A 23,784-nucleotide genomic window follows, 5' to 3' on the forward strand; every position below is an offset into this window, starting at 1 on the left:
TCTCCACAACCTTCAGTACTGTCCTCACAAAAGAGCACTCTGTTCTGAGCACTGGAGGTCCACATTCAAATATTACATTTCAATAAATAAGTGATAGTCTAGTAATTCAGAGTAATCTTTTTTCATATCTCAAATTCAGCACTAAAATCAAACAAGCCTGTACATATTCCAGGGACAATAACTGAAGGGGAGGGGGCTTGAGGAAACAGATGAAAACAATATAAGGACATGCAAAACTATTAGCTTGGGATAGATAAAAGAATTTCTAAATTATAGCTTTTGGTAGTGTTTAAGTTGAGAGTCGTCTAGTAATCTCAGAGCAAATTGTATGGGAGGGGGGGAGGGCATTTGTTCTTTGTAAAGGAAAATAGATTAGAAAAAAAGAAAAGAGTTGCTAAGCCCACCACCAGAAAACAAATCTTCAGAGACTGGCTCCAGCCTTTGAACAATATAAAACCTATCACCACAGGGCTTCAAAGTGAGGACACGGAGCCAAGGGCTGCCTGGTGATTGTTAGAGCTGGAAGTGAACCTAGAAATCACTCGTTTTATAAACTCTTATTTTTCTGGGAGGAGAGGTCCTTGGTGGAAAGGTACCTCCTGCTGAAGTCCTACGTGCACAACAGGAAGTGAAGGGGAGTGAGGAGGCCTATGAGGTCAGCATCATCATGGCTCCTGTCCCCCAAATGGCCATGTATCTGATCACAGGCCCAGAAGGCCCAGAGAGGATGGGACTTGGCCCATGTCACACAGCTCAATAGAGGTCAAATCCAGCTTAGTTTTTCCTGATAGGAGGGGGCAGGAGTACACAGGGCACCCAGTCCCAGCCAAGCAGGGGTAGGCTGCCCATCTTGTCCTCAGCCTGAACACCCTGAAGCCACACTGTGCCAAGGTCTAGTCTGGCCCACCCTTGCTCCACGCAGCCCTGGGGATCCAGAGTGAAGACTGCCGGGAAATGCAGGTGTACAAACTGAGGGAGACAGTCCTTGGAGATGGCCTCTGCCTCTGTTTCCTGGGTCACTGCCATCAGGAGCTAGGAGATCTCTGAACTGGACCTAACCCCAAACACCACATGTGTGCGCGCGCACACGCACACATACACACACACACATACACACACATACACACACATACACACACACCACACACACATTCACTGTGTTTTGAGTGACCAGAACCTTCTTTACTGAGGAAATACTCCATGAAAATGTGATTTTCATCTTATTTTGAAAACACCAAATGCTCATGGATCTGGGTATGTGAGCAGCAGTAGTTCTCAAACTGGAGTACCCATTAGGATCCCTGGACCCCTTCCCTAGAGGTCCTGATTCTGTCCGTCTTGGGCGGTGCCTGAGAATGTGCATTTTGGACAAATTCCCAAGTGATGCTGATGCTCCCATGTGGATCCAGAGACCACACTTGGACCAACCTTTGCTGTAAACTATGTCGGAGGGAACCTTGGCTCCACCACGGTTCCACGCTTCACCGTGCTGTAGGGCTGAGCACCCCTTGCAAAATGATGATGTCTGTCATCTCAGTGCTTTGGGCGAGTTTTCTAGAATCATCTTCAACATGAACATTCAAGAACAGGGCTTCTTAATCCCCTCAGCCTCTGCCTTCCTGTGATACCTTCTGCTCAGGTTCTTGCTCTCTGCCCGGCAAGATGATCTGCACAGGAGACTGGTGTCAGGGCGCCTCTGCCCCTCCTAGAGGACTGAGTGAAGCAGCTGGGCATGACATGGTGGTTGTACCGACACTGGCAAAATCAAGAATGTTGACAGGGTAATTCAAGGAGAAAAGGGGAGAAGAGGGAACAGGGATAGAATTGTCTCAAAATTTTCAGATCAAATCTCAGATTCAGGCCCATATTCCTTTGCCAGGAAGGGGGCAGTATATTTTTTTTACTGGAAGAGAAAAACTAAAAACAAAATCCTCTTCTTTAGAAATTATAAAGCTGGTGTTCATTAACATTTAAAGAGGCAGTACTTTTTTATATTTCAATAACTCTTTTATTCTTTTGGATGAATTTAACGGATTTCTTCTTCCAATTGTGTTTCCTATGAAAATAAGATAATTGACTTCAGAGAAATGTTATTTACAAATTAGGTTATAGTCTCATTTGAATCTTAATTTCTTGCTTAGTTCTGGTCAAAAATCCTGTGAGCTATGCATTTTAATTTATAATTAAATAACCAAGTAATAATAGGACATTGCAAATATGCTGGTCACACAGAATGAGTATTTTAAAAAGAAATGCATAGAGACAAAGCACTTTGGAGAAAATAGAGAAATACAGGTTAATTTAAAGTTGAAAATTGGTTCTTCATTTGCCATTACTACACTTTTAACTCAATTCCATAATTATCTACTTATGTGCTAGGCACTATGGGAAAACTAATAAATTAATAGACATGAAAGAACCTGACAAATGTTAAAATGTAAAAATATACTCTATAGTAATGATTTAACAGAAGCTTAAGATAATGTCACTGCCCTCAAAATAGTCTGAAGTACCCCTAGCACCCAACCATCAGAGTCAGCATCCTCATAACATGAGCATCTTTTCTATAGCACCACTGACAAGGGCCATCAGCTTTATTTAAACTATTTCAGATGCTTAAAACATCTCAAAATAGTCCACACTTATGGGACATACTGAATAAGACCTCTGTTGTCCTATGGGAACCCATCAGAAACATGACAATGGCTTTCTTGACCACCACTCTAATTTCTCAGTTGCAGATTCAACACTCCCAGTTATGTTAGCAAGGTTCTCCAGAGAAACAAAACCAATAGAATATTTTAGAAGGAGAAAGAGAGGGAGAGGGAGAGGGAGAGGGAGAGGGAGAGGGAGAGGGAGAGGGAGAGGGAGAGGGAGAGGGAGAGGGAGAGGGAGAGGGAGAGGGAGAGGGAGAGGGAGAGGGAGAGGGAGAGGGAGAGGGAGAGGGAGAGGGAGAGGGAGAGGGAGACAAAGAAATTTAAAGATCAATTGGTTTGCACAATTGTAGGGACTAGCAAGTCTGAAATCTATCAGGCCAGCTGGCAGTCTAGAAATTCAGGTAAGAGCTCATGTTGCAATCTTAAGAATTTCTTCTTCACAAAACTCAATCTTCTTTCTTAGGCCTTCCAATGATTGCATGAGGTCCACCCACCTTATGGAGGACAATCTGCTTCATGCAGAATCTTCTGATTTAAATGTTAATCACATCTAAAAAGCACCTCTACAGCAGCTTCTATGCTGGTGCTTGACCAAACATCTGGGCACCACCACCTAGCCAACTTGACACATAAAATTAACCATCACACCAGTCTTTTTACCCAATTGGTTCCACTGGTCAGTTAGCATCTGGCCAGTGTTAAGAGCCAGGGCTCCATGCCCTGGCTCTACGTTTTTCTGAGGAGATTTAGACTCACACTGGTTTGCCTGATTGATGACTTTAGGGGACATCACTGAACATGGGTGGCTAAGTCCACACAGGACCCTCCACTTCAGAGCTGCTTGCTTTCAGAGCGCGATTTTCTTTCTGTGGTGAGTTTACTGGGCAGACTCAGCCCCTTCCAGGCAGAAGCCTGTGGTTCTGGCAACTACACATAGTGCTTGGGTTGGGGGTATGGGATTCGCACATCTGTTTAACCACAGCTCAAGTTTCCTCTGAAAAAGCTGATATTGGATTTCTATGTGTCTAACTGCTTTACATGCTCCTCAATTGATTGAGCAATCTGAGAAGATTAGGATGTGATGAATTGTCACCTCTGCATACTGGCCTCCCCTCTCAGAATGTGCTCTCGTTTATCCATGACCATATTAAAACTAGAGGCCTGGTGCACAAAATTCATGCACAGGGGGGTAGGGGGGAGCCAGGGTGTCCCTCAGCCCAGCCTGCACCCTCTTGTAATCCAGGACCTTTCAGGAGATCTCCAAGTGCCAGTTTAGGCCTGATCCCACAGGGGTCCCTGCAGGATTGGGCCTAAACTGGCAGTTAGACATCCCTCTTGCAGTTGGACATCCCTCTCACAATCAGGGACTGCTCACTCCTAACTGCTGGCTTGCCTGCCTGCCTGATAGCCCCTAACTACTCTGCTTGCCTACCTGATAACCCCTAACCACTCGCCTGCCTGCATGATCACCCCTAACCACCTCTGCCTTGGCCCCTGCCACCGTGGCTTTGTCTGGAAGGACATCCAGAAGTCATTCACTGTCCGGTCTAATTAGCATATTATGCTTTTATTATTATAGATAGGCACTCAGGATGGACCCATCTTCCCTTACAATGTGACTGTGCAGAATAAGCGAAGCCACCCCTCTTTTGATCCATGGCCTTTGGAGGGACCTAGTCAGTGCTGTGTCCTCCATGCTGTGTGGCCTCAGGCAGATTGTTTAACCTCCGTGAGCCCCAGTCTCCTCATTCACAAAACAGGGCTAATATCACCTATTTCATAGAGATGTTGTGGGGGTTAATCAAAGGTTATGAATTTAAAGCATCTAATGAAAATGCTCAATAGACAGTAGGTGTTCAATAAATAGGAATTTAATAATAATAATAATAATTTTAAGTCATCTCCATCACACTCTTGGCTCATTTTGAGTCTCTTTGAAACAAGTTTCCTCTCACAACTTGCATTAGTTTAATGAGTTTCTTAGTCCAAAAAGCATAATTTACACCTCATCAGTTTCAAGGCTAAATCATTTGGGTGTGTTACCTATGGAGGAAGTCCTTCTCCGGTTCGGTAGCCTCTGCATCTCACCTCGCTCCCTTTTTAATTCTTATAAACCACCACGCATTATTGTCTAATTGAGTCCTTCTCTCTCCAAATTCTTTGGGAACAGTTTTCTACCAGCTATAAACCTAATTATAATCTCTAGGTTTATTATGTCCCTAATTATCATATGGGGGAACCTGTCAAATGTGGACTTTATTTAGGTTATTCAGTAAAATATTTATTGACCCTGTTACCACAGGCTCTGGGGCTGGGTGTAGGGATTGCCAAAAATGTAAGCTCCAGCCTGGCTGGTGTGGCTCAGTGGTTGAGTGTCAATTCCTGGTCAGGGCACATGCCCGCGTTATGGGCTCAGTCCCCAGTAGGGGGCATGCAGGAGGCAGCCAATCAATGATTCCCTCTCATTGATGTTTCTCTCTCTCTCTCCCTCTCCCCTCCTGTCCTATTGATGTTTCTATCTCTCTCTCCCTCTCCCCTCCTGTCCTCCTGTCCATATATATAAATGAAAGTTCCAGTCCCTGTCCTTAGAAGATTCAACATAGACATGAAAATGCAGGTAAAACACGACACAGCCATTGCTGCAATTGAAAACAATGAGAGTCAGATGGGTACAGAGGAGGGTCATCTAGTCCCCCCCTAGAGGTTCAGGACAGGCTTAGAGGACAAGTTAATGTACAGGAAGAGAAGGATTTACCCACCAGAGAAAGCACAGAAGCACATTAACTTCAGAGGAAGCAATCCTGCCAAAAATAAGACATGGGGAAGAGAGAAGACAGCAACAAGACCAAGCTTGTTAGGGCCAGAGTCCTGGGTACCTATGGAGCAGTGGAACCCTGGGCCTATGAAGGGTGAGGGATGCCGTGCAAATAGTTATATTACCCCATAAACAAAGAAGAGCAATTGAAAGATCTTTATGCAGGCAAGTAGCATGATCCAAATGGCATTTAGAAAGATTATGGTGGCGTTAGTAGGTGGACAAAAATGTTCTTTGTTCAAGAGACTGTCCAGACCCATATATGAAGGCGAATACATCCTGAAGATGCAGGAGATTTCTTTGTGGGAGTACTGGAATTTAAAGATGCTACAATTGGTATGAGAGTTTACAATGCTCTCATGGTAAAGAAGTAAGCTGAGTCATAGACCTAAGAGTTGGGTTGGACCTCACACCGCCACCTAGACCAGGCCCCTGCTTTGATGCAGGTGTGGTTGTACAGCTGGCATAAGTGACTGAGACAGCTGAGGGCTGAGAACTTAAACAACTGCTCCCTGTAACGGAGTCTGCAGTCATGGATAGAAGCCAGGGTGTTGGCTCCTGCTATACCTGGAGACCTCTGCCCACTTCGGGCCTTTGCCATGGAAGAGGTGGCGAGTGAACAGGCAGCACATCGAACAACTGGTTTCTCACTTGAGCTCCTCCAGGAAAAAAAAAAAAAAAAAAAAAAAAAAAATATATATATATATATATATATATATATATATATTTTTTTTTTTTTTTCTTTATGCACAGTCCTGTCAACAATGATCTTGACACAAATTTTTTCTTTTCTTTTCCATTTAAAAATAATAGCATTATGAGAGATGTAATCCTCTGTACTCTGGAAGAAATTTAAAGAGGTTGATTTTAAGAGAAGCATTTTAAGAGTTTGTATGCATTGTCTTATAGCTGTCTAAAGGTCTTCTCGGGTGCTATGGCTAAGAGTGACAGGAAACACAAAGGCACTAATATCCAAAGGAATGAGCCGTGAGCCATTTTCTGGCCCTAACATAAAACATTCTAACTAAAAACAAGAGATCAGATTTGGCCAACAGGCAAGCAAGGAAAGCATTCTTGTTTGAAAGGAGGAATCTAAGATGAGAATGAGTGTGAAAGACTAAAACTTGTAGAGATGGACAAAGGTGTTCTCTTGTCAAGAACAAAAGATGAGACCATGTATAACAACGAGCAGGTGTTTTGTTTTACTGTTTAATAATTACAGCTAATATTTATATTGCACTTAGGTGTCAATCACTGTTTTCAGAACTTAACACTCATTAATTCCAGGGATTCTCACAGCAACCCAATGAGATGAATACTATCACTGGAAAACTGAGGCAATTCGACCACCATCATATAACTAGAAACTGAACCCAGGGAATTTGCCCTTCAGCCTAACACTAAGAGGAATTGCATTTAGCTGTGTTTTGTTCTTGTTGATTTTATTAACAACAGATTCAAATGGGAATTTAGAATCATTTCTTCTAAGTTGGAAACACATGCCTTATCCTTAATTCACACCTTGGAAAATTTTACTTTTAACTTCTTGGTTGTGCTTCCTTGTGACCCAAAATACAATTTGAAGCTATAAAATAATTATGACTACTGGCTGATAGATTTAAACAACTGCTTAACTTGTACAAACTCAGAACAAATTAAGGCTGAAGTATCTTTCTTATAAAAATTTTACTTATTTTATATGTAAGAATTTGTTTTTGTTCTTGTTGAACTCCGGCACTTAGAAATAGACATATTTATTTAGTTTGGCCTGGATTTAGTATGTGTTGCTTGGTCTATTCTTTTTAGTTTATTGTATCTCTTAATCTTCTACACATGCAACCAGAGACCTCAGTGATGAGGGCATTGGAAACATCTAAACAAACAATAAATTCTGGCTACAAGATTCCCCATAAATGGAGTCCTTAATAAAATAATGCTTGGAAACGTGATGTTGGAATGATTAGATCTTTATGAAGTCATCAAATTATAAATTTTCAGTGCTTGCCATAACTGGCAACATTTTCTTCCTGTGGCCTGAAACATTTGTGGCCAGTATTTTGTACATGATTAAACTAAAATAGTTCCTTGTTTTGAGAAAAAAATGTGATTCAGTATTAGATGGGTCAAATAAACCTAGGAGCCATGATGTTTTCTTCCTAACCCTGAAGCTTCAATTACTTCTCACGAATCCTCTTTTTTCCTTGAATTGTACAAACAGTTTAGTCATTCAACAAGTGTTTATTAAGTACCCACTGTGCTCTAAAGGACTGAGGAACATATTTTAAGTCAGAAAGACAGAACCACTGTACTCACGAAGCCAAAAATCAAGAAGAAAAGATGTAGTAACAATAAAGCATGAAAGGTAGAAGCACAAGATGCAATGGAAATGCATAAAAAGAATATAAACCTCAGAAGATATGCACCCAAACGTGGAACTGGTTCTTCTTGTGTGATAAGATTTTGGTTAATTTCTTCCAATTAAATATCCTATTTCAAGTTTAATTTAATGTGCCAAAATATTTTTATAAAGGGAATTTTTTAAACAAAACATATTTTCAGTCCATTCAAATACTAACTTTTAAGATTTTTGACTAATATAAAAAATGAATATTCATGTTTATTCTGTTATGAAGCACTATATTTTAGGCAATGATGCTAGACCTTATTCAGTCTAATTAAGCCCTTCCTTCAATGATGCCACCATTGCCTGCCTCAGATAAACATCCTTCCCAATCTAAAAAGGTCTTGGGCAACCCTCACCTCCATGAGATCTCATTACCTCATTCTTCCTCCTCTCAACTTCATGAGTAGAAACTAAAAAATATAAATTATATTCATGTGAAACTTTGCAGTGGTTCTCAACCTTCCCAATGCCACAACCCTTTAATACAGTTCCTCATGTTGTGGTGACCCCCAATTTCATTGCTACAAATTGAACATAATTAAAGCATAGTGGTTAATCACAAAAACAATAAATATGTAATTATATATGTGTTTTCCGATGGTCTTAGCGACCCCTGTGAAAGGGTCGTTTGACCCCCCCAAAGGGTTCGTGACCCACAGGTTGAGAACCGCTGCTTTAGAGATTCCATGAATTTATCCTCTGATTCCCTCTCCAGAATCTCTGATGTCAACTAAACAATGAATGGATCACATTCATTTGTATAAAAGACATCAACCATTATAACAAGATAGAAGAGCATGATTATGTCCAAAGGACAATATGACTTAGAAGGAAACCAACCTGAAATAGCAACTGGAACCTTTGCAAATGCTCTGCTGTTGATATCTATTTGACAGAAAATTTTTTCCCCAATTTGAAGGTAGAAGTTTGTGGTCCTTATCCCTTTGTAGTGCTACAAGTAAATCAAGAATAATTTATTTAGGTCTTAGATACATCTTCCAAATAATGAAGGTAGTAACACATGTTTATTACAGGAAACTTACAAAGTCCAGAAAATGTTTAATGAAGAAAAATAAAATTTTGCATAATCCAACTGAAAATGCTCATGTTTTACCTTAAGTCAATGTACAGTTGGTTTTATACTGGTTGTACAGTATACCTTACTCTTTTCACTTAACATTGCGTTGGTAATATATCATTGATTTTGTTAAAAAAATATTTGTCATGGCTTTATAATAGTCTATTGAGTGGATATATTACTTATTTAACTCTTATTTCTATATATTTAGATGGCTTCTGTTATTTTGCTATTGTTATAATGAATGACTTATACAGACATCTAAAGGACTCTAATAATAATAAACTAAGAGCAAATAAAAAATTTGAAGTTACTGGGCACATGTTTCTATAGGTTAAGAATTAGAAGTTATCATTGGCTTCCCATCTTTACGGTGATTTTTTACTTGATCAACTAAATAATACCTAGACTTGTCAGTGCATCAACCTTTTATGTTATCTATTTTCAAATCAATTTTTAATATTCTACTTTAGTTTAAAAATTCTTAAAGTAACTTGGAAGTTTTGCCTCTTCAATGGAATATGTATTATTTGTCTTTTCTGCCCAGCATATTACCCCAAAATTTAGCTTTTAGGATTTACAATCTCATATAGTTCTGTGGGGCAGACAACCAGGTGTGACTTGGCTGGGCAGTTCTGATTGAGGGTCTCCTAAAAGGTAAAACCAAGTATCATATTGTTAAATGGTACATTTATAAGAACTAAAAGGATGAAGTAAGAAAGCATATGGTGACCCAAAGTTCAGGAGAGCTGAAGCTTGCTGAGGGGAGGGACAGAATGCGCTTAGAAAAGCCAGCAGGGTACTCTGAGGAACTGGCAACATTTTCTCCTTTAACCTGTATTGATGAGTACAGTGTTTGCCTTATTTTTTAAATCTACATAAATCTTTTTATACTCTTCCTTGATAGGATACATTTTACAATAAAGCAAATGAAAAAAAGCACATCATAGCGTCAAACTATTTCAATACTACTTTCAGCAAGAGAACTGTATTGAGCACATAAGCACTCACTATTCAAGTGATTTTTTTTCCCATTTACTTCTCAAAACAGAAAGAAGGTATTTTTTTCTTTTTTTTTCCCTCATTTGCCAGATGAGAAAACTTAAACTTAGAGAAATGAAAACACGTGCCCAAGGTCACACAACCAGAGCGTCAAGGAGCTGAGATTTGGACCCAGATGGAAGATTCTGGGGCCAAACATCCTAACTGTTAAGTTAAAACTAGGATTTGTGCCTAGATTTAGCTCTGCGTGTAAAATGATGAAATGAAATGCTAAATTGCTTCAGTGTTGGAAAGAGACCTGAATGGATAACTCGTCTCCCGCACAGGTGAATGGGCCAACTCTCACACCCCTCAAGGTTCTTCCATCTCTCTTCACTGTTCCCTGATGATGAAACACCCCTCGCCTTTGTACCAGGATTCCAAACGAATAATACGGCACATTCATTGAGCATCTACTCGACGTCAGGCACTCATCCAAGTGCTGTGATGCTTTAGCTCATTGGGCCCTCACAGCCACTCCTGTGGTACATGTTACTATGATGCCCATATTACAGATGAGAGAACAGGCCCAGAGAACATTGTTTCCAACAGTTACACAGCTTGTATGTGGCAGCACCAGGGTTGAAGCCAGGCATTCTGGCTTCAGAACCTGTGTTCATAATCACTAATATACTGCCTCCCCGGAAATATCCTGCTTAGAGGAAGGGATGAAGAAAAAAACTGGCTCCTTTTCTAATGAAACCTTCCTGGTGTTCTAAAGAATTTCCATTAGCAGATTTTCTTAAGGTGCCAGAAAAATGTGACATGTGACATGTGTACTAGGAAGAAACATGATGGCTTCACCTTGGAGAGAGCAAGAACAATATAATTGCACCTGAGTTTTTAATTTAATCTTGTTACAAGCTCACTGTCTTTTATTACCTTAAGCCAACAAGAGTTAATTCAACGAGTTAACAGACTTACAGGCATTTGATTCACATTTACTTGAAGTCATTTTTAGGAATGATGATGGTATTTTATACATTAATCTAAATCTGGGGGCTCCCACTATAAGTAAGGCTCTCGCACAAAAGACATCAAGTTGAAACATACACACTCTCTGCCCCCAGGAGTCCACGCCCTGGCGGTGGACAAATAATTACAGTGCATAGAAACATCATTTAATACGTTAGGTTCTAAAACGGGGATACGCTCTAGAGGTGACGGACTCAATTTATGGTATCCTAAAAAATAGATGACTATTGAACTGAGCCAGGCAAGATCAGTGCACTTCCCTAGATGGAAATAGAAAGGAAGGGCATTCTTGGTAGAGAGCACAGCACAGACAAAAGTCTGGAGGCATAAAAGAATATCGCATGTGTAATTTTTTTTTGCTGCCAGAGTGCAAATTGTTTAGGGGAACATGGTGGGAAAAGACTCTGGAGACATCAGTTGGCAGAAGATTATGAAGCCTTTGCCTGACTCAATGGTTATGCTTGAGTGCAATGGGGAGTCAAAGGTTTTTTAGGCAGGAGAGGTGAAGCGAGGAGGGCTGGGTTAAGGAGGGAGAGCCTGGCTACAGAGAAACCAGCCTGAAGGCTATTTTAACAGTCCAGTTGAGCAGTACCCAAAATCCGAGCTAGGCAACCTTATAAAAATAAGGGGCGTTTTAAACCCCATGATACAGGTGAGAAAATCAAGGCATGAAGGAGTAATTTGGCCAGTGTCACACGGCTCACACTCAGAGGAGCTAGGATTCAAATCCAGGTAGTGGGACTGTAATGCCCCCTTGCACATGTCATGACACTGCCAGGCTGGCTGATGGTAGGTGAGACAGGACAGAGTCGAGGCAGCTAGAAAGCCTTTAGCTTGAACGGCTGAGAGGAGTGGAGAGTGCTCCAGGAAGCACTGTGTGGACCACACAGGAGAAGCAGGGCAGGCGAGGGATCCAGGAGTTCCGTCTCAGAGGTGGTCCAGGAGGTCCGAGAGCCCGGCCAGAACACCAGGGAACTGTTGGCAATGCCAGGCTGGTAGGCTTCAGGAGAGCTGGCGTAGACTGGAGAAAGTCAACCGGACATGGAATATCAGCACTAAATAGACACCATGCCACCCAGCACCCTCACCCTGAACCCGCAGAACCTGAGGCCATGAGAGGCAGCTCAGAGCGCCAGACTCATGTTCAAATTCCAGACTAGCTGTATGTTGTGGGTATGAGTTTCTTCCCTTTGCAAACCAGAGTTTTTCCCTTATAAAGGGAAACCTTAATATTTCATTTGCCACTGGTTATAAGGATTTAAATTAATATGTATCTGAAGCACCTAGTTTATTATTCTCCAAAAGTAAGTGCTCAATAATTGGTCATAATGATTCTTTTTTTTTTCTTTATTGATTATGGTGTTACATATGTGTCCTTATCCCCCTATTGGCCCCACCACACACACACACACACACACACACACACACACACACACACACTCCTCCACTCATGCCCTCACCTCCCTGGTGTCTGTGTCCATTAGTTAGGCTTATAAGCATGCATACAAGTCCTTTGGTTGATCTCTCCCCTTTACTCCCACCCTCCCCTACCTTCCCTCTGAGCTTTGACGGTCTTATCGATGCTTCTCTGATTCTTATCATGATCATCACTTAAAGGATTTGTCCAAGGGGAGGCTAGAGTGTGGGGAAATGCTCTGGGCTGCCAGCCCAATCACTCTCTTGGCAATTTTTCTCATAAAATTATCTTACCTACATGGAATTTTCACTAATTTCTCAACCCAAGAAAAGAAGTTCTTTTGAGGAACATGAATTAACCTCTTTTTTAAAATCAGTTTTCTCTCAGCCAAAAGAAAATCCTAGAGAATCAGTAAATTACGTACAGACATATATAATGAAATATAAAATATTGGTTGAAAATACATCTAGTGCCACATTTTCCTAGCGTCTTCGATGACTAAGGCAAAGTTGAGGTGTGGCTCGTTGCATCTAAAGAAGAATCGGGGCCGAGGAGCGATAGGAAGTATGTCCTCAGCCACGGCCACCTCCCTCAGGACCTTTCATTGTGACAGAGTCTGCATTCACAAGGGGCACTTCTCCCAAGAGGTCTTTGAGGAGCCACAGACAATTCCGAGATCTAAACACCTACAAAAAAACTTGGACTTGGGAACACTGCAGAAGCCTTGATCACTGGAGGACATGTAACCTTTTATTTATCACTTTGCCATTCCCAACTCCTTCAGACATATTTTTCTTTGGGGTTCAATGTGGTGACTAATAACATGGTTATTTAGTCAAAGACCTTGGGTTTGAAAAATTACAGTACAGAAGAATTTCTGGTAAAATGACTCCAATTCACATCACTCACACCACACACACACACACACACACACACACACACACACACACACACCACATACACAAAGTTCAAAACACAAATACACTTAAGAGTAAAAAAGGACATTCCAAATAAATGAAATTTAGTGTTTAATTTGATTGCCTCCAAGACAATCTGTTCGGTAAGGATGTGAGCATAAGCAATGTGGAAAAAGTATAAAAAATAAAATAACAGGAAGCAGTGCCAACCTCATCCTCATTAGAAATTAGGATGGCTGTTTCAAGGCAGAAATCTTTTTTTCCTTCCCCACTAAAGGTTCTTGGCCTTTTTCGTTCCCTTCTCTGAACAGGCTGTGCAGTGTCAGACTCTGCTAGTTCTCCATCCTTCCCCGCCTCCACCCCCACCACGTTTATCTGAATATATAAACCTGCCCTTTGCTCAGATTTATGGGTCTGCCAGGCTTGTGTGTATTTACAGTGTTCTGACCTGAAGACCCCAAGCTGAAGGAGAAGAGGAGGAAACCGGGCCCATTCCATAAACAGAGACAGATATGAGGGGGAGGTAAAAGGCTTTGCTAGCACTTAACATTTTTAACTATTTGGCCAAGTTTAAGAATTAGCGATTAGATTAGAGTAAAAGAAAAATGAGAGACATGGGTGCAGACTTGGCAGGGAGCAAGCTGTAGTTCTGCTTTCGTCTGGTTGCTTGGAGGTTCTAGGTTCGGGGGTGAGAGTGAGGTTAAATTTAATGCGGACGGTCTGAAAGAAAATTGATATAAGTCAGACACAAAGGGAGCTATGAAATTCGTTGGGAAGAAGGCAGAGGGTTAGCAAAGAGGAGGATATGAACGACATTTAATAAGTTGGAAAACGTCTCCAACCACAAGCTGAACTCCTTGTGTGAAGCAAGACTACTTGCATTTTTAAAACTGTAATTGGTTATAGAAGAAGAAGAAAAATCTCCTGCTCCATGCTGCAATGAGAACACATTGCCACAGATTACTAAATCCCAATCCATTTTTGAGTTGAAGGATTTTTCTCAGGGCCTGGTGGCCCACTTGAAAGCAATTCCATTTTCAAACAGGACTTCTTGGTAAATGGGCCACCCCTAGGCAAAGAGATGGGTCCATGCTCCAGTTCAAATGGAAAGTAAAGAGCAATTAAGTCTTGAGCAGTGCCTGGCACCCATAAACTGAACCCTCTCCTCAGGGCTGCATCTGTGTGCATGGGCCAAATGCAAAAGCACAACTTCTCCTTGGGCTGTTTTCCAATAATCTACTTGCTGGAGAAACTTGAGTTCATGGAGAAAAGCTCTGACCTACCAGCTGACTAAATTAGAAACAATCAGAATGCTAAGTAGAAGCTACACTATTCATTGAAGTTCTCAAAAGCAAAGCAACCCGGACACCATAGGAAGTGAATTGTCCACAGATCAGTTTACATTGCACTTGCAGTGGTTCTCAACCTTCCTAATGCCACGACCCTTTAATACAGTTCCTCAGGTTGTGGTGACCCCCAACCATAAAATTATTTTCGTTGCTACTTCATAACTGTAATGTTGCTACTGTTATGAATCGTAATGTAAATATCTGATATGCAGGATGTATTTTCATTGTTACAAATTGAACATAATTAAAGCATAGTGATTAATCACAAAAACAATATGTAATTATATATGTGTTTTCCGGTGGTCTTAGGCGACCCTTGTGAAAGGGTCGTTCGACCCCCAAAGGGGTCGCGACCCACAGGTTGAGAACCACTGCTCTAGAGCAAAGAGCTGCAATGGACATGGTATAAGCTGCGGTTTTAGTGTTTCTGAAATACCATGGAATTATTTCTTTTAGCTCAATATATGGCAATCATGTGCCCAGAAAGTTACCTGTTAAAGCATCTGCTATAATTACATTTGTTTGATTGGAACTTTTTGTTTAAGCTAAGGTATGTCCTGGGTAATAAAGAGTGTTATTATTACATCCCATTGCACATGGGTTTATGTGCCTTGGGTTGAAGTATCAGTAATACTTGCATGAGGAAATGCATGTGCTTAGCGCTGTGTGTGGCACTTCAGAAGTGTTCACTGGTTTATCAGTATTATAATGTTAAAAACATTAGTCAGAGATCCAAAGTACAATTCATTCTGCAGCTCACCTTCGAAGAACTTTATTATACAAAAGGCACTGCAATGCATTTTCTTTCCCACCCATGTTTGGCATTTTATGTTTAAAGTTAAACATAAAATTCAGATCCATAGAGCTAAAGGAGGCGTTTGACTGTTACACGGATGCAAGCTGACTATCCAACAGTAAAAACTTGGGCAAAAAACGACAAGTGGGAAAGGGCCACCCTCACAAGGTCACATTACTCAAGTAAAATGAAATAGATAATATTCTAGAAAACCAGTTTTTTATTGCTCTCGATTTTGAACTTTTCTCTGACATAATGAAACTTCTGCTTTGTAAATAATGCATGCTCAAAACAGATGCAACTGCATGAGGAGTATTTAGGGGGAATTTGGGGACTATTACAAGGCAGCTAAGATGCTTTCCTATGTCATTTCTGTTGAGATCCATTTGCCAGCGAAATAATTTTTTCCTCTAATATGGTGTGGATCGCAGCAACAGTGGGTTCAGATGTAACCATTTAGGAGCAGGGGCCTAGCTCAGTATGCCAGGAAAAAAAAAAGAAAAAAAAAACACGCACCACAAAGAACATTGAGATGAATAGCTCTATTTTATGAGCCATAAAAGTTTTATTCATCTTGACACTGAAACAGGTTTAGGCAGTGAGTTGACACGCCTTAAATAAATAAGTGGAATTAATTCCCTAGCCCTTGAAACAATAGCAGCATGCATGTAGCACGGAGAAATGCCCCATTGTTTCCCGTGGCTGCCTGATATTGATATTATTTGTGTTTTTCTGTGCTGCTGCCTCAGGGGCCTGGTTGATCCACTTCAGATTCATCCCCTGTTTTATTAGAGGTTGAAAAAGGTTCAAGACCTGTTTGTACCGCAGCTCCCACCGACAGCTAAGGAACCAGTTTGGCGTCTGGTTTGTCTGTTGTTTTACTGCTGACCTTCAAATCAACTTTAACCCCTGACCTCTGGAGGCATCTATCATGACAAGAGGCTGTTTAACACAAATGGTGCCCATTTATAGGGGAAGAGACTCAGAAGATTTCCTTTTTTTATGAAGAATTTCGTTTTTCACCCCTCTTTTCTCAGTCACCACAGGTGAAATCCCTCTTAGCAGCTGGCTTATGAAATAATGTGAAGGGAGGCCTTAATGAGCAGAAAGCACCCTCAGCTGGAGATAAATATATGCAAATGAGATGCACAAACAAAGGAGCCTGGACAGAGAAATATCTGCAATTCCAGCAAAATGCTGCCTGCAGCTCGAAGATGAACAGCTTTGATAAAATGGTAACAAAAAGCACCTTTTTATCCTCCAGCGTGTTTTACATCGCAATAGACCATTGTCACTGCAGCCCAGTGGAGCATGCCCAGGTTTTCTGCACTGTTTCAGAAAACTGTTTAAACATTTGTTTTAAGGCATTCATGAAATATAATCAATGGGCTGTTTCTGGGTTGTTGTTGTGATTTTTTTTTTTTCCCTGAGTGTGTTTTGGATGTTACTGGAATTAATTTACCTGTTGGTCTTTCCTGGTTTGATGTTGCCAGAGTCTCATGGTGCTATTTCACGTTTTGGTGACTGTCTCTTTCATGGGCTAGAATGATTTTTTTAAAAAATTTCGATGAAAAGAGGTTTCAGGTTAATCACCATTCAGAATTGGCTTTGAGGAAGGGTCTGAACCATGGCAGAGAACAGCACCCAGACAACTACGTTTAATGATGGCAATCAAGTGTAGAGAGCTAATTCAGAGACAGACATGGAACATGCTGATTTTAATAAGCTTTAAAAAGGCAATCTCTAACTTTTAAAAGTCGCTTTTTCATTTAATCGTCCTTGGTTCCCATGGATGCCAAAAACAAACAAAACCATTAAAATATGCTTTCAATATGTATCTGCAGTGTTATTGGATGGTGTCTTAAAATTAGCATTGTGTTGGGAAAGTGTCAATTTGATAAGCTTTAAAATGGAAAGGCTAAAATTATCAACCTGTTTTTTTTTTTTGGGGGGGGGGGGGACACTTTTGAAATTGTTTAATAATCCCTAAATGGGAATTGAACCCCAGCCCGAGATCTTGCCAGAAAGGGGCTGGACCCATGACATGAAAATTGCTGCGTTTGAACATATGTTTAGGTTCATCATCAAAGCAGTTAAGGTGAGAGAAGAAACCCTGTACACTGCACGTGTCAAAATGCTGTCGCTCTGAGAGCTCAGCAATATTGGGTTCTTTCATTTACAATCCCATCCGCGCGCTCTGCGGCAGAGGCGCGGCTGATCTCTCCGTTTTCCTTTACCTAAATTATTTCATCTTGCTAGCGTGGCTTGGAGTGGAGACGTTTCTTCTGAATACTGTGTAGCTTTCACGTTTTATGTGCATTTCATCAGGCAAATGTCAAATTTGCTAATAACAAGAAAATCTCCTCATTTTTAATCATGCCACTCCTGTTGCATAGCGGGGTAGGGGAGGGGGGTGCGGCAGGGGGTGGAGGAGGGAGCATAAACGCATTGAGCAGCCTGGCCAAAGGGAGCAAGGAGAAAACGCTTTCTGGGGCTTTAAAATGCCACATGCTTGGCTATCCCAGGGTCTGCATCGGCGCGCCATTGCGTTCAGAATTTCAGGAGTTAATAGAAACTTGGTTATATTAGGGATGCTTTTTCAAGCCCAGGTTTGAAGCCGCATAATTATGTCCAACTGCTGTTGTTTGAAAAGGGCAAACAGCATCTTAGGCGCAGAACAATGAAATTACAGCTGAGATTTAGGTTAGCAAAAGCCGTCTTCTCTAGGCTTTTATGATTCATTATTTCCCATTAAATACAGTATTAGAAGTGTACACTAGATAGCTCATGGTTGCTGCTCTCGGAGCACATTATCTATATTACACAGGTCTGGGGAGCAGAATTAGAAAACTTTGGGGGAATGAGCAATATGTGTTTGCTGATAGAAGTACCATATGGCTCATCTTCTTCAATTGCTTTCATTGCGACTCTGATGCTGGAGAAATTAAAGTTTTATTTGATGTGGCACAGCTTAATGAACTGTCTTCTGTTAGGAAAATTGAATATGTTTCCTGTTATTTGAGCACAGAGCCTCCATGGTTTGGCTGATGAGGGATGCATTATGTATTGTTTATTTAGCATTTTGAAAACAAAAGCAAGATATTGAAGGTAAAATTGATTACTGCTGGATTGCATTATATAATCAAGTTTTCTCCCTTTAAATTTCCCTTCACAATCCTTGGGTAATGTTTCAAGGGGAGATTGTTCCAGGGTTTTGTTTTCACAGTATGCAGGGCGTGGCTTTTATCACGATACCTTTGTTTGTAAACAAGCCACAGGGAACTCCAAACCCAGGGCAGTTATATTTACAGAGTTCAAAGAATGATGTTTGGGAGAATGAAAATAATTCAATTCCTGTGACTCTCATTGCAAAACTTCCAGGGAGCCCGCAATCAGTTTTGAGAGAATCTAATATTTGCTAGTTGAAAGGGGGATGTCACTTTCTTTTGTCTGAAATAAGCCACTTAAGAACCAGGGTGGGGCCATCAGAGAAGGGAGAGATGTGGGATATTTGGAAATACAAACCTCAAAATATCAAGTTTTCGATTTTTGAGTTCGTCGCCAGTGAATGAAAGGCTGGACTCAACCTGTGCATTTAAAAGATGAAGCATATAGCCCATGAATATAGGTTGTCTACTGAATGAATACGATGAGAGAAAACATCAAACAGAAATATACTTACATGATGAGAGACCTGCGTGTCAACCCGTGGGAATGCTTGCTCTCCACTCCCTGAAGAATCTGCAAAGAAAGATATTTAGCATTTTGCTCAGTAAGTTTTGTTCCAGTATTTTTTTTTTTTTAGTAATAAAAAAAACAACAACTGAATAACCTAAAAAGACTGAATATAAAATCATCTTCTAATCACTGTGTTTCTTTCATTTCTCAGTGAGGAATATACCCCACATGGGCTGAGGACTTGGGCTCACCGATCTGCAGCAAACAACGAGGATAAAAAAAATAGTTAAAATGAATCAACATTTATCTGGATTATACAATCCTGACCTTAAAAAAAAAAAGTCATTTATCTTCTGTGTCCTGTGATGTTTTGAGGATTCTGGCAAATATGGCAGTTAAACAAACTTCTCTCACAATCTAAATACTGTCTGTTCAAGAGAGGCTTCCAATGTTTATAGGCCATAAGTAAAGAAGAAGGGAAAAGAAAAAAAAAAAAAACAATCTGGTATTTAACCAAGAATAGTGCTCTTGAAAATGTCTCTGAACAAAGTGTTTAAGCAAAACTTTGGCCACAGATACTCTCCATTCCTCATTCTTCCTCTGATTTTTTTTCCTGCAAGGAGGTATTTTCATATGCCATCCTTTCGTTCTTCTTCTTGAAATTAACAAATTAATCTCAAAAAAATTAACGCCTGACTAGTGACCTGGTCAAACCAACTTCCTTTAGAAACAGTGGAGAAAAAGAAAAAAAAAAAAACACATCACAGATTATGAAGCCCATCTCCTGCCAGGGGCCTCGGAGGAGGAACACCATGATGCATTGTTATCAGCATGGCGTAATTTGCCTGTTGACAAAGTATCCGTGGCAGTGAGAATGAGCGCAGTTAGAAGTGTGGCGGATTGTAATCAAGGAGATGCTTAGCTGTGCAACACTGCATCTTGAGCAGATTTGAATCAACATTGCCTTAAGGGGACACACACACACACACACACACACACACACACACACCAAAAGGGGGGGAAATCCATTAATTTTTACAGGGAAAATTAGAGTGGCACTTGATGAAGTGAAATCTGACATGCGTTAATTGCTCTGCAGTTCTCCTAATTAGAGATCTTCAAATTCTTTTACTGCTGTCACCGTGACGCACATTGTCTCCCTGGACAAATACTGAAATGGCAACTTCGTCTGATCAGGAAGTTCTCCCCAGGCAGACCAGACTGTCTCCTCTCGTCCATTTCCCAAAAGGGGGGCAGCTGGAGAGCAGAGAGGGATTTTCGGCTTTACCTGCACTGCAGATAAAAAACGGGCTTATTAAAATGGTTTTGTTATGAGACTTAATGTCCAGGAAGCAGGTGCTGATGCATTTTTCTTAAACAGCTGGAAATGTTCCTTTGATACTCATGCCTCTGTTTCGCATGAAATATTTCAGGTTGCGGGGGCGGGGGCGGGGAGGGTGGGGAGCCAGGGAAAGGCTGCGTGACATACACATTCTCATATTTCTACTTATATTCCTCAGAAATTGGAGAGAGGCGGGTTTGAAAGGCCATGTCACTTTTTTCCCAGCTCTGACGTCTCAGGCAGCAGCCCTCCTGCTGCCCCTCCTTTGCCTAAAGTAATTACACTGCTCTTGGGGCCCCAGGATGGCACCAAATATGACACCATCATAATTTTTGGTTTCCCTCTTTCAACCCCTCTTGTGTAGCCCTTGAACCTCTCTTAATTCATTAACATATTGAATTTTTTTTCAATTTCCCATTTTCTTGCAATAACAATATTAATTCCGGGGTGAGAGCTTGATTGGAGCTAAATTACTTGTTACCTGCTGGCATTTATTTATATGGCATTGAATTATAAAGCTTTGCTATTGTCATGCCTTGGGCGAATTGTTTATGACACCAGTAATAGGAGTAATTGTTATTGTTGAAATTACCTGTCAGCTACCCATAGCAGTGGCCCTTGTCCCACTGACAAATAGTGACAAGGGAGAGGTACCCTCCGTGCATCCCCCTGATGGCTTCTCCTCTGATAATAAGAAGTGCAGGGCCTCTGATAATTTGCCTGTCACTGTTGAGTGCAGCTCAGAGAGAGTTGGCCAAATTGTTGTCATTCACTTTGACAAAGACAGCAAATGCCCCTGTGCAAGGAGGAGGATTATCAAAATAAATGAAATCGCTTACACCCCCTTTGTTTGTTTGGCTCGAGAATTGCCTGGCTTTGTATGAGGTGGTGAGACCGGGGGCCAGTTCCGATAGACCTCTGCTCATGCCAAGGCGAGGATCCCAGGGAAAGAAAGAAACTCTAGAGGACTCGCTGTTTTGCGATTTGCTATTTGCTATTAAAATTATATTCAGATATAAAAAGTCAATAAAATTGTAACAAGACATCTAAATATTTGGTTGGATACACTAGGTTAAAGCACATGTAAAATTTTTCTCTCCTGCCTTCTTTTTATCCCAGGCAGGCATTCAAATTCAACATGCCTTCGAAATTATACATATTTCCCAGGTTGCAATTAAGTTTTATTTTAAAGTAGAAATCTGCACCTCTGATGCAGATTTGGGGGTCAAATTTGGGGTTATTATTTCAAATGGCGAGTTCCTCTCTATAAACCATAGTTTATTTGTGTAGTATCTTCGCGTGTAAAGAGATAAATGAAACGTAGTTCCAGGTCTGAAGCATCAATTATCACAGGCGAACAGAGGAAGCAAAATGACTCTGTGAGCGCCAGAGCTCAAATATAAATATTTGCATTTTAAAATCCCTTGGTTGCAGCCTGTGAACCTGTCCTCAAGGAGAGAAGGGGACAGGGGTGTGGGGCACAGTGTCCTGGAGTGTCCACATCTGGACGAAATGGACTTTACAGCAATCAAACCTTTGCTGTTGTAAAAACCAAAATCACCCTCACCATTCCACCAAAGGCGTCATTTCATGCTAGGAAGATTCTTATTTTTAAGGGGCCTGTGAGGTTATTCCTCATAGATCTTCTTGACAAATACTTGCTGTTATACGAAGCTGAAAAGAAAAGGACAAAATGAGTAGGATAAATGTAAAATATTGGCTCCTTATGGGATAGTAATCAGCTGTTTATTGGTCTCTACCAGACAAGCAATGACCAACCCCAGTGTTAAGTGCCAGCAACACTGCCTTGGGCCCTTCCCTCCTAACACCGGCCATTATCTGATTAGAGAACCTCCAAAGAAGTCACTATTGCATAATTTTATGGGTCTTAACAGCGCAGGTTGGCTGGCAGGAACACTAGCTAGGAGGGTTGATAAAGCAACAGTGAAACATGATTTCATTTACTCCACTTACACCTTGCTCTCTGAAACAGTCCGTATCGCAGATGCTGGTGGCTGCAGGAGAAACCTCAAATTGGTTCCAGTAGGAAGGCAGAAGGGGAGAGACAGGAAAAGCAAAATTATCTATCCCTTCAAGCTTTTCATGAGCTGCACAGTTTGAAGTAGTTAACATCATTATAAGCATCTAGACCTTTTCTGAGGTGTTTTGTATGTCAAGCCAGTAAATCCGTTTTTAGCAGTGCTAAAATCATACATGCAGTCATGTGGTGATGGGAATAAAATGAGTTTCTAATTCTTAATGATAACGGAGTCTTCTTAAGGCGACCACACTCTGGTTAACCATGTTGAATGTCCCTGATTAACAAGTGGAAGGCAGTGACATAATTAAGAGGTTATCTGAGTAATAAAAATGTTCCATCCTGTCTTGGAATGTGATCCCGTTAACAGATAATTTTTAAGAATGTAGCATGTCCTTGCTTTCCCTGTCGAGACACACGTTAGTGATCCCAGGAGGGAAAATAAACATACGTTTTTTAAATGAAGATATTTAAAATGTACCCCATATTTCAGCGTGTTGCTATAACCTGGTCTTTTTTATGTTCCTCCTATAAAACCTAAATTAAGCCTCTTAGGAGTGGTTTTGCTGTAGGTCTCGTCTAACAGCACAATACGTTTTAAATGGTTGCAGTACTTGAGTGCACTTTAACATGCAATCAGGAAGGTCCATTTTCTCCCCTCCCTTTCCAAGCAGCAGCTCTTCGGAAAGGATGAGGCTCCTTTAAAATGTAGCTTCATTGGAAATGTAAACTTTTAACAAATAGTAATTGCTCAAGTAGCTCTATTGATGAAGTGACTGGCAGCAAATCTTTTCTTTCTCTCTCCCTCTCTCCTGTAACATTTTGAAACACCCATCAGTGTCAAAGGAAACTGTACACTCTCCTTTGCTGCTCTAAATAAGGCTCAACAATGTTAAGAAAAATGTCAGAAAAAGCTCTCTGGATTAAAGTAACATTTCTGCACCATGTCACGGAGAATGGCAAGCAGACCGGTCTGCGTAATTCTGAAAGATACTTTTCGTAAAATGCTTACTCTACAAGCCCAAGGAAATTTTATTTGGAAAGACTGAAGATTGTATTGAGAACGTACAGCACTCGGTTGTTTTCCTAAATCTTGTTATTCCGTAATGTGCCTTTGGTATGTATGTTTAAAATTAGAACAATGATACCCAAGTCTCTTTGTAGAATGCTTCTCCACCCGCGTGCGGCGTTAAAATACAATGTGGAGTCTTCAATGCATTTTTCTTTCCTTTCTAAAATTCCTAGGGTGTTCATTCAGTGAAAGCAGTAAAAATGCC

At 40.9% G+C, this 23,784-nt stretch overlaps 1 long non-coding RNA gene across 1 annotated transcript; it reads right to left on the bottom strand.

Annotated features, from left to right (window-relative positions):
- Positions 1 to 11,380: 11,380 nt before the first annotated feature.
- Positions 11,381 to 19,222, bottom strand: LOC118669254. The gene is made up of 3 exons (XR_004971928.1): positions 19,132 to 19,222; positions 18,975 to 19,036; positions 11,381 to 11,991 (listed from the first exon to the last, which is right to left on the bottom strand). It is a non-coding gene; the product is annotated as an uncharacterized LOC118669254 (long non-coding RNA).
- Between the last annotated feature and the right edge of the window lie 4,562 nt (positions 19,223 to 23,784).

The sequence above is a fragment of the Myotis myotis genome, unplaced genomic scaffold (assembly GCF_014108235.1).
Source record: "Myotis myotis isolate mMyoMyo1 unplaced genomic scaffold, mMyoMyo1.p scaffold_m19_p_14, whole genome shotgun sequence".
Lineage (NCBI taxonomy): Eukaryota > Metazoa > Chordata > Mammalia > Chiroptera > Vespertilionidae > Myotis > Myotis myotis.